This window comes from Zootoca vivipara, chromosome 2 (genome assembly GCF_965207765.1).
Source record: "Zootoca vivipara chromosome 2, rZooViv2.hap1.1, whole genome shotgun sequence".
In the NCBI taxonomy this organism is placed as follows: domain Eukaryota; kingdom Metazoa; phylum Chordata; class Lepidosauria; order Squamata; family Lacertidae; genus Zootoca; species Zootoca vivipara.
The window spans coordinates 23,145,029-23,157,240 of NC_142584.1; positions in this window are offsets into that span (position 1 = coordinate 23,145,029).

The following is a 12,212-nucleotide window of genomic DNA, read 5'->3' on the forward strand; positions in this document are numbered from 1 at the left end:
GACCTGAATCCAGCTCATTTTGCCTCCAGGCGCTGCCACCTGTATCCTTCAGGAGGGTACAGGGTTCGCCACTGGAGGAAGGAACTGAAAAGTTCTTCACCACAACTGCCATGTGAGGTGTTTTGAATACTAGCAACGATTCTAAAACATCTTCTCAGTTAACAATCAGCTTTCATTGCACCCCAGGCTCAGTTCCTGACGTGCAGCTGTAGGCTCCACAGCTAATTCAGGCATTAACTCTGTGCAAAAATTATAACCATTTCAAATTATTGAATTTATACATCAGCACGGCATTGTACATCGCCAGCTGGTCCACCATTTGGCTTCTTCAGCAAACCTCTCCACAGCGATACCACATTTTTATCTACAAAAAGAGGAAACACTGTGTATGAAAACAGTGTCTGATCCTCATCCAAGATCAGAAATAGCCCCTAGAAAACTATGTTTAGAGCAGGTTTGAGAGGAGGGTGCAGATAAGCAAGTGTCTGAAGAAAGAGCCCATTCTGCCTTGCCCAAGATGCCTCACATTCCTCAGTGTATAATTTTGGAGCGCTATTTAAGAAGAGGAAGCTGATGGGGGAGTCATGCTTCCAAATATCCTTTGTTTATTTACAGGAAGGAGCATGAGGCCTAAACTTTGAATTTGTGTTGCTCTCTGAACTTTCTGGATAAGAGAAGAAGGCTGGCATCCTAAGCCTACTTACCTGGGAGCAAGCCCCATTGAATTCAAACAGGACTTTTGAATAGGCATGGTTGCAATTGTGCTACAACACAGGAATTGACATTGGGACTTTGGGAGAGCAAAAGGGAATATCCTTTGCTATTCTACTGCAATTTTTAACTTACATAGGAAAACACACACACACACACACACACAGTTACGTTGAAAAAAAGAAAGTATAAAGGTAGTACAGTGAAACTCCACAGCCCCTTCTTACTCCCCCCCCCTTCTTTAAGGCTGACCTTTGGCCTCTCACAACGTTCTTTGCCATGGTCAAGACCTCCCAGCTTGCCGCCTGGTGGCCCCCAGAGGAAGGTGTGAAGATTAACAACCCAGAGGATGTATTTAATGAATAGCAACAAGGGATTAGTGACACAGTGTCACCTTTCATGGCCCTCCTTAACCAGGCAAGCTGACACTTGCTTTATTTTTGTTTGCACTGTTGAGTAAACATGGGGGAACTGAAATGGATTTATGGTCTTCCTCCTTCCCTGATAAGTAGCAACTGCAGTCACCCCCTTTCATTGGTCAGTTTTGACAAAAGTTTGTCAACTCCCTTCCTGTATCCCCATGACATAAAAATTGCAATGATTCCCTTCCTGCCACACTTTCTAAGAAGGGGGTGGGTGGGTGGGTGGGTAGGGGAAACACAATGGTTTAAAAGTCAGCACTACCACTAGGATCAGGGCATGTCAAATATGGCCTGTGTAATCTTCTCATACAGCAAGATACTTCCATCTATAGAAAAGTGTCTGATATACAAACAGTGAGTTTAGTTTCCGCATGCCAAAACGTACATCGCTAAAGCTGAACCCACCAGCCATCAAGAGCTTCGTATCAGCAGTTTCGGGGGAAATGCTAATGTTTGCAGAAACTGCAACTATTACTGCTATTACTTTAGGGGGGGGCATCTAAAGTTAGCAGTGGGGAAAGAGACCCAAAACAGTCCAATGAAGACTAAGCATGCTCATCAGCTATAGGATGTTGGGCGTAACTGTCAAGTTCTCCCTTTTTTAAAAGGGAAATTCCCTTATGCTGAATAGGCTTCCTCGCGAGAAAAGGGAAAACTGGACAGCTATGTGTCTGGGAGGATAGGGACCTGGGGAGGGGGAAGTGAATGGAATGTTGTGCAAGAGGGATAGAACATCACTGTCTGAAACCCTGACACTGCAACATTTTGTTACACATACCACCTGTTTCAATTAACCTTAAAACGCTGAAAAGAAAAGATGGTCTGTGCATGCCAGCACAAGTTTTTCTAGCCTATGTGAATTTGCTACCCCAAAGCTTTTTGAATTATTAAATGTGGTGGGGTGGGTGGGGTAAAATAAGCCCTAGCCAGGGACCCAGGTGGCGCTGTGGGTTAAACCACAGAGTCTAGGGCTTGCTGATCAGAAGGTCGGCGGTTCGAATCCCTGCGGCGGGGTGAGCTCCTGTTGCTCGGTCCCAGCTCCTGCCCACCTAGCAGTTCGAAAGCACATAAAAGTGCAAGTATATAAATAGAGACAGCTCCGGCGAGAAGGTAAACGGCGTTTCCATGCGCTGCTCTGGTTCGCCAGAAGCAGCTTTGTCATGCTGGCCACATGACCCGGAAGCTGTCTGCAGACAAATGCCAGCTCCCTCGGCCTATAGAGCGAGATGAGCGCCGCAACCCCAGAGTCGGACACAACTGGACCTGATGGTCAGGGGCCCCTTTACCTTTACCTTGTATACATAGATAAATCCCCCAAGCAAGCCACCCACCCAAATATCCAACCCTGCTCTCCATCTTTCAAGGATTATATTCTGCTGTCCAGTTCCAATCACTCTTGAATAAGTCTGATTATCTGGATCTTTTTTTAATCTGCTTCCAGGCCTGAATCTCCTTGGTTATTTGCATCAGCAGGTTATGCAAATACACTTGTACCTTGGAAGTCAAACAGAATCCATTCCGGAAATCCGTTCGACTTCCAAAACATTTGAAAACCAAAGCACGGCTTCTGATTGGCTGCAGGAAGCCACGGAAGCCCCACCTGACGTTCGGCTTCCAAAAATAGTTCACAAACCGGAAAACTCGCTTCTGGGTTTGTGGCGTTGGGGAGCTAAAATGTCCAAGAACTAAGCTGTTTGAAAACCAAGGTACGACTCTACTTGGGGAAATAGTTAGCTTCTGGTTCCATTGACCAGTATGGTTTCAAATTGGATATTCTGTGATTTCAGGGAGTGGTCTGTGGGGGGTGGACTAGATGGCTCTTGGGATCCCTCCCAACTCCACAATTCTATTACTCTATTATCAGTTCTGGATGATGTGATGAAACTGCCGAACAAGTGTTCGTGAACAGTAACTCATCTGATGATCTCTTCCATGTCCCTCCACCAATCAAAGGTGGAAGGAAGATCATTTCTGTCATGCTAACCCATCTTCAAATTGCCCTCCCCAGAGATGCTAACCTGGCACCAGTATTGGTGTCCCTTCCATTGTCATGCAAATTATGATTGATTGATTGATTGATTGATTGAATTTATATCCCGCCCTATGCCCAGAGGTCTCAGGGTGGTTCACATAAAAAAGATCACAGTATATAAAATAAAAATAAAAGAAATAACCCAATAATACCCCCCAAGGGCTTTTTATTTACATTGTGGAATGTAAGTCATTTCAAATCTAAGTCACCTTGGCCTGTTGACCTAAAACTGTTTTATCTAGTCACTAGTTCTAGCAAATTTTGCAGCTTTGTTTTCATTACTGCTGCTGTTGTTTTAATAGAATTGTTCAGTTGCAAGGGACGCCAAGAGTCATCTAGTCCATAGGCAAACTCGGCCCACCAGTTGTTTTGGGACTACAACTCCCATCATCCCTGTTAGCTAGGATGATGGGAGTTGTAGTCCCAAAATATCTGGAGGGCTGAGTTTGCCTATGCCTGATCTAGTCCAACCCTCTGCATTTCAGGAATCACAGCTGAAGAATCCCTGACGGTTTTGTTCTTGTTGTGCTGTATATATTTACTATTTTTTATTATTTTATTGTGAACCATCTTGAGTTCTTTTTCCATGAACCCTGTCATAGACATCCTCAAAATTCATATGTACAACATCGTTACATACTTACATACATTCACCCATCAAATGGAGAGTAGTTGATTTCTTCCCTAGTAATGTGGCCATTAAAAATAAAAATAGTGTATTTCTCCCCCAGCAGTCACATATTTGCAAACACCGGTGGCCTAATTCCCTTTACAGTGCTGTTGCTTATATTGTCATTGTGTCGCTGATGGTGCTTTCTGGTCTAGATAATAAACATCTGAATTTCTTTTTGCAAGAGTGTCAGACTTCCAGAGTCCACATTTAGCATACCCGTAGTCAGTGGGGATTAGCAAGATGCCCACCAAAACAGCACCGTCCAACTTAAATGTCAGGACTAGAATTGGCAAACTCTAGGTGTGTGCTGAGAGTCCGGGAGCCAATGAAGAAAGGTTTTAAAGGACTGGGTTTGGGAGGTTGAAATCTGGACCGAGGTGTGATAAGGTCCAGACTCAAGGGAACCTTTAATAAGAAAAGGGTGCTCTCCTGCCAGGCTCCTTGGCACGCTGTGAATTGTTGATAAAAATTGGCAACATCCATGCCGCCTTGTTTGTCTGGTACATGCCAGACCTATTCGCCTACCCGTTTTCTTACGCATCCCCCTCATAGCACACCTTTTAAAAATAATTAAGAAAACAGGGCAAACAGGCAGTACTCTCCACCCCCATCGCCACCTCTGGACCGGCTTGAATAGGTCTTAGATAGCTTGTTTACATTGCTGGATGCCAAGAACATAGGTGATGAGAAGGCGCTGCCAGTTCATTGCCAGCTGTGCCTCAAAATCAGTTCTCTCTAGGGGGGAAGAGAAGTGCAGATACATTCTCTCCCTCCCTCCTTCCCTCCCTCCCTCCCCCCTCTCTCTCTCATGTACACACACCAAAAGCAATCACTTCTATGAAACATGGGCACCTGAAAGAAAATCACCAGAGACATGAGAATAAGGGGAACAAGATAATGAAGGAGATTCCTTCTTTCTTCTGTTACCATGCGCAGGAACCATTGTGAGGGAAATGGTTGGCATCCATTAGCCTTGCCTTCCAGCTTCAAGACCAATGCTTCTCCGTGTGTCTCTGCGGCTCCTCGGGAAGATTCCTGAGGCTTAGCACCTTGGTTCCTGAACTGAACCCCAGTTCTCATTCCCCATTTTAGGAAAACAACATTCCACCCGTCATATGAAAACTTCCTTAGACACTCCATAAACCATCTTCCTGGAGGGGTGGCAGAGAGCTGAGAGGGAGGGCTCCCGACGTATGGAAGCTAATATAGAAGTGCATTGTGCACACACCTCTGTGGCTGCCTGGCTGCGGGAGCGGCACGAATTTGTGGGTCCCGTCGTACTGCTGTTTGGTTAAGTGCTCTGTTTAAATAGTCAGGCACCCTGCCGGTCCAAGGTGGGACCAAGGCACCACACACATGCTAATAAACCTGTGGTGTAAGAGCTGCAGAGAAAGATATTTAGGCTGGCAAAGGTCTCTACCTGCATCCCCGAGAAACACTGGGATTTTCTAATTCAAGTGTGGACCTCAACCTTACTTGCTTATTCTCCACCATGAAATTCAGCCATGATGATTATGGTGAATTTAAACAGCATGCTTAGCGTGCCAAACGTTTTCCTTCCCAGCACTTTTGTTGGAAATTCAGCATTATTCCCATGTTGCAAACGGAAAGGCAAGAAATGTTCCAATACAGGACCATGTAAGAAGTGCATAGCTGAACTTTTGGGGTTTACATATTCATGTTGTGAATGTGGGGGAATAATTTGTAGGGGTGGGGAAAGTCTAATGTCCATATTACTGTACTTTTCCATGTACAGTGGTACCTCGGTTTAAGTACACAATTGGTTCCGGAAGTCTGTACTTAAACTGAAGTGCACTTAACCTGAAGTGAACTTTCCCGTTGAAAGTAAGGGAAAGTGGATTAATCTGTTTCAGACGGGTCCACGGAGTACTTAAACTGAAAGTACTCAAACCGAAGGGTACTTAAACTGAGGTATGACTGAGGTATGACTGTACAGTGGTACATCTACTTACGAATAACTCTACTTACGAATGTTTCTACTTACGAGCTCCGCCCGCGATCTTGGATGTGGGTTAGATAGGATTTTTGTCTACTTATGAATTTTTAGATAGGGTTGCTTTGACTTACAATTTTTTTCTCCCAATGCATTCCTATGGGATTCAACTTACAATTTTTTTCAACTTACGAATGTGCGTTCGGAACGCATTAAATTCGTAAGCAGAGGTACCACTGTATAAGACTAGGTTCTTTTTCTTTAAAAATAATGTTTAAAAGTGGGGGTCGTCTTATACATGGGTAGTGCATAGGGTGCACATTTGATTGGTTGCTGCTGTGGCTGTCAGCGGCTATTGGGTGTGTTATTGGTTGATGTGACAATGGCTGGTGTTGATTGGCTGACACTGTGGCAATTGGGCGGGCAATTAGCAGTTTCTCCCAATGATGGGACAGACGAGAGGTGGATTTTGCGACATGTCCGGCTGAGCAATTTTCGGCAATCCGCCCTAGAATAAGCTCAACAACCCTGCGTGATCCCCCCATTTTCTTGCATTTGAGTCCCCCAAAATAGGGGGCGTCATATAAATGGGGGCGTCTAATATACGGAAAACTATGGTAATTACATGTACATTAATATATATACAATAATTTATATATATGTATAATATATATGTATATATTAATATACATGTATAATAATTAATATATGTACAATATGTAAAGATTATAATCTTTACATATGTATTAGGATAATACCACCAAACATATTTACAGTGCTTTTTTTCTAGGGGGAGGCATACCCCTAAACATTTTGTGAATCTAAGTTTGGCCTCATTGAAGGGCAATATGAGTAGGAAAATGAGAGTACCCCAAAACATTTTTTTAGGGGGGGGGAAGCACTGCATATTTATATAAGAATGTATGGGAGTATATTACATTGCATTTTTGTATATATTTTCTTTCTACACATTCTTGTTCTTTTCCCCTTCTTTTTTCTTTTCCTTCTGAATCTTCTTTATTTCTTTATAAGTGAAATTCTTCCAATAAAGTTTTAATACCAAAGAGGCTTAGTGTACAGTATATGATTTGCACTTACATTAGAGTTGAGTTAAAGCTTATTAAAACTTCAGTGGCCTAAATTAAACTGAATTCCCCAGGACTACCCTAATGATCCTTGAGGAGTTCTATCTTAGTGAATTCTGGTGCAGCCTGACCTGACCCTTATCTGATCCAAATCAGAACTTAGTTATCCACTAAGAATTCATATTTCCTAAATGCAGTTCTCAGTTCAAAAGAGAGAAATAATACGCAAAAGTGACTTTCCAGTATGATTTTTTTTTTTAAAAAAAAAAGTCGTCGTTGTCATCATCAGTGATAAATGTGGAAGCAGAATACATTCCATTGATGTATGAATACATGTGAAAGTGGTGTGGTTAGAAGATAATCTGATTTGCCTATTATTAGACTACCCAGTGGGTTCCTTGGTAACGGGCACCAACTATAAGGGGTGGAAGGGGCAAGTTGGTGCCCCTATGGCTAATAAGTCTAATTTGTATTAAGCTGTATTAAGAAACACATTATTTTGTCTGCTGTGAATCTCCTGTCAATTTGCTGGGTGACCCCAGATCCTAATATCATATTAAAAGTGGTAACTATTTCCAGTATCCACTTTTTGCATATATTCCACAGTTGTGTAAACTTTTGTTAGGTCTCGCTCTCTCTCTCTACTCATAATTTTTCTCTAAACTGAAAAACCCCAAACTCTTTAGTCTTTCAGCATTTTCCTCTGCTGCAGACTCGAACCTTCTGTTTTAATCACTGATTTCACTGTTACAATGATTGTGCTGTTTTAATGGGCTTATTCCATTGTGCATTTTCATTGTGGCTCTTTATTTTAACGTTCTGATGAAGCTGCTTTGTTGTCTATTTTAATTTCATGTGTTTTTTTCTCATTGGTTTTTATACCTGTAAACCATTTAGAAGTTGCTGCAGCAATTTAGTGGCATAGTAATTACTAACTAACAAGGAACTGTTAATACTAATACTGTTTTCCCCCTTTCAGTCAAAGCAGAGTTGCTACACTTGTTAATAAATTTGGTTTGTTCGGTTTTTGTAAATCAGAAAAAAATGTGTTGCTTATGTCAGCATTTCAAAAACCCAATTAAAGGAAGCAGGAGAGTGTCATCTCTGCCTGAACTTTGAACCCTACATTTGGATTTAAAAATAATAATAATTGGTGAAAAGAAAAACTGGAATTGGGTCCACACATTGAATTGACTATCCTTTCAGAAATACTGTGAGGCAGTGATGGGCAACCTTTTGAGCTTGGTGTGTCAAAATACACCAAAAAACCGAGCATAACTCAGGCGGTGTGTCACTTCGAGAGAAAAAACCTATTTTCGCGACATTTATAGTTTAAATAACAAAAATGTATAATTATAATATATAACTGTATTTAATACCAAAAACTAATTATTTAACCAAACCAAAAACCCCTTATTTATCACAAAATGCCCAGAGTTGTTGAGCTTTTTGGGGGGAGCTGCTGATCAAAGGTTTGGAGGTTTTTTTGGGGGTGCAAAAGTTGCTTTGCTTGGGGGGGGGATGCCCCAAAGCTGCTGTGCTTTTTTGGGGGGAAAGAGAACAGAAATAAATGACAAATAATACCTTCCCTGGAACTAACACGCAGCACCGACATAGTCTGCCAAAGCGCCAAAAAACCCAGCACAGAACAGGTTAAAAACCGAACGCTGTTACACCCAATCATAGTCTGCCAAAGCGCCAGAAAAACAGCACAGAAAGGGTTAAAAACCAATCTGGCTACCAGCAACAACAACAACAACAAAAAGAGATCCAGGTTTTAACAGCGGAGACAAGCTGTTGTGGAGACTAGCTGTAGGAGGAGTGGGAGAACAAATGGGGGGGGGGGGAAGCAACAACAGCGTGAATGGGCCGATGGGGCTCGTGCCAGCAGTGAGGGCTCTGCGCGTCACGATTAGGTTCGCCATCACTGCTGTGAGGCAATGTATTATTATTTCTAATTTTCTTGAATTTATACTCCACCTTTTTATCACTGTGAAACCTAAGGTGATGTGTTGTATCTGTCATCTATCTATCTATCTATCTATCTATCTATCTATCTATCTATCTATCTATCTATCTATCACACATACATCTAAATGCAATGTATAGCAATTGTTCCCGGGTGGTCTCTCATCCAGGCACTGACTAGACCCTAGACCCAGAGCCAGACCTGCTTAGCTCCAGCAAGCTGATAGTCTCAAGTGCCATCAGATCATACTCTGCATGCTTAAAGTCCTATAAGACTGGAATGCAATACCATCTTGATTTCAATGAAGTAGACGGTTACAGGCATAAGATGAATTCACCTTCCTAGAAGGGTTTGGTGTTAAGCCCTTACAAAATGAGGGAACCAATGAATGCACTGTGACGTGCATAGCGCTTCGGATGGGAGTCTTGAAAACCTGCTTTCAAAATCCTGAAATTTCTCTTTCCAGCCAGCCTCTAATGCACACATATCTAATGCTTCTTTGAAAGATCTAAACCTAATTTACATTCTTTTAGCTTCAGGATAGAATGTGTCTCTCATTAAGCATGTAAAGCAAAACAGATGAGATGAACTTCCTTGCATTAGCATAAGTGTGTATAATAACAAAGGATAAAGCTAGAAAACCTGCCAGAGGATGTCTTTTGTTGATGCCTTTTTTGAAGAACAGAACTCCAACTCTAATCGTTTCCCCTGCCTCAAGGCACGGAGAATCCATGCTCTCTTAGATTGGGTTCCTTGGTGATGAATATTTACCGTACTGTGATAGCACAACAAAACTCTTCTTCTTTGCAGCCACCCAACATAACGATCATTCCAGCTCCCACCGCCAAGTGCACATGACATTAGCCACAATCCATAGGTACCACATAGCTTCTTGAGAAATACTCGGGTTTGATGCACTTTCCATTGGGTTAGAAAATGGAAGTTGTGTTTAAGCTGAGGTGTGTACAGTTTAGGCAGCAGTTCCACAGGTACAAATGCTTTTGTTGTTGTTGTTTAGTCATGTCCGACTCTTCGTGACCCCATGGACCAGAGCACGCCAGGCACTCCTGTCTTGCACTGCCTCCCACAGTTTGGACAGACTCATGTTTGTAGCTTCAAGAACACTGTCCAATCATCTCGTCCTCTGTCGTCCCCTTCTCCTTGTGCCCTCCATCTTTCCCAACATCAGGGTCTTTTCCAGGGAGTCTTCTCTTCTCATGAGGTGGCCAAAGTATTGGAGCCTCAGCTTCACGATCTGTCCTTCCAATGAGCACTCAGGGCTGATTTCCTTCATGATGGATAGGTTTGATCTTCTCGCAGTCCATGGGACTCTCAAGAGTCTCCTCCAGCACCATATTTCAAAAGCATCAATCCTTCAGCGATCAGCATTCTTCATGGTCTAGCTCTCACTTCCATACATCACGACTGAGAAAACCATACCTTTAACAATACGGACCTTTGTTGACAAGGTGATGTCTCTGCTTTTTAAGATGCAGCAGTTCCACAGGTACAAATGCTAGCTTCAGTGAATTGGAGCTTGCCATGGGGAAAGAAATCCGGTAATGAACATCGGGTGAAGACATCCACACACACACCCTCAGTTTGTACTGCATTGGATGGCCTGGGGTCATTCTCTCTCCCTCAATCTAACCTATTTCACTGAGCTGTTGTGATGCTAAAATTGTGCCTTCTGGATATTGTTGGAGAGCACCTCTCATGATCCCTGACCATTGGCCGTGCTGAGTTGGGTTGATGGGAAGTGTAGTCCCAAACAATCGGGGCCACCAGGTTGAAGAACACTGGTTTATGAATATGGAGGCATAGTGGAAAATTTCCCAAGTTTTCTGTTCCAAGGTGAATTCAACTGCTTAGGAGTGCATGATCAGAACCCCCCCTAGCAAATGTTGCCAGTCTTATCAAAACTCTTCTGGCTTTCTTCATAATTCTTCAGATGTTAAGGAGGATTTTATATCTTGTTCCTGGTAAGGAGGACACAGCAGACGTAGCATTGATGCAAACCATCTGTTTCTTTTGTCTTAACACTTTCTGTTCCATTTCTCTTTCATCTCTTCCCTCCTTTCCTTTCTCTCTCCTTAACCCCGCTCCCTTTTTTTTTACCAAAGCCTCTGATAAATAAACAGTGAGGTTACGACAGGCATGAGGATACAACAGAGATGTTTTTGGACTGCGGTTTCATCATCACTAACCATTCAACATGCTGGCTGGGGCTGATGAGAGTTGGAGCCCAACAAATTTGGAAGGCTGCAGGTTCCCCATTTGGGGTTGACTTCCATTTTCAAGAAATGTGCTTTTTATCCTATTCCTCCCCCTCGCCTCCAAATCTTTCATGAATGAGTATCTTAGTTCTGTTTCTGTTTTGTTGTTGTTTGAATGTGTTAAACAATCATCGCTTTAAAAGCCACATGAAACTTGAGCTGCTCAATGTCTTCAGTTTGCATGAACTTAACCTCCCTGCTTTAATACTCTAAAAGAGGATTCTTCCTACATTTGGTGTTGGTGTGGGTAAAAGAGACGATCTTCAGTTCATTTTTTATATCCATAAAACATGATTGATCATGGCTTACTAAATTTGCCTTCCTTATCTAATGTTAACTTGGGGGGTGAATATTTGCCTTGGCTTTGGAAGCAGAAGCAGGTGGCACTGTGGGTTAAACCACAGAGTCTAGGGCTTGCTGATCAGAAGGTCGGCGGTTCGAAACCCTGCGACGGGGTGAGCTCCCGTTGCTCGGTCCCAGCTCCTGCCCACCTAGCAGTTCAAAAGCACATCAAAGTGCAAGTAGATAAATAGGGACCGCTCCGGCGGGAAGGTAAACGGCATTTCCCTGCACTGCTCTGGTTCGCCAGAAGCAGCTTTGTCATGCTGGCCACATGATCTGGAAGCTGTCTGCAGACAAACGCTGGCTCCCTCAGCCTATAGAGCGAGATGAGCGCCGCAACCCCAGAGTCAGACGCGACTGGACCTGATGGTCAGGGGCCCCTTTACCTTTACCTTTGGAAGCAGAAGAATAAAATATACCAGGGGTGACAACATCCAACTGTGCCCACACTTCAGCAGGATGGACCTCTCTTTCCACAATAGGACTTCCCCTCCGTCTCCTCTCTCTGCAACCCCCAACTCGGATCATCCCTGGATCTTCCTCTGGGGCAATTTGTGGGGTAGAGGATTGCAGGGGGCTGCTAGCAGGGAGAGGGAAGACGGGAAACACGCATTGCATGAGTGGAAGTTTGCTTGTGCAACACTGTCCAATTCTGGGTGTTACTCCTGGTGATGAAATTGCTTCTGAAATACGCTTTCCCAACATATATCCCATAGGTTTGCTCCTTCCTAGAAAACCTGTGCTGAGA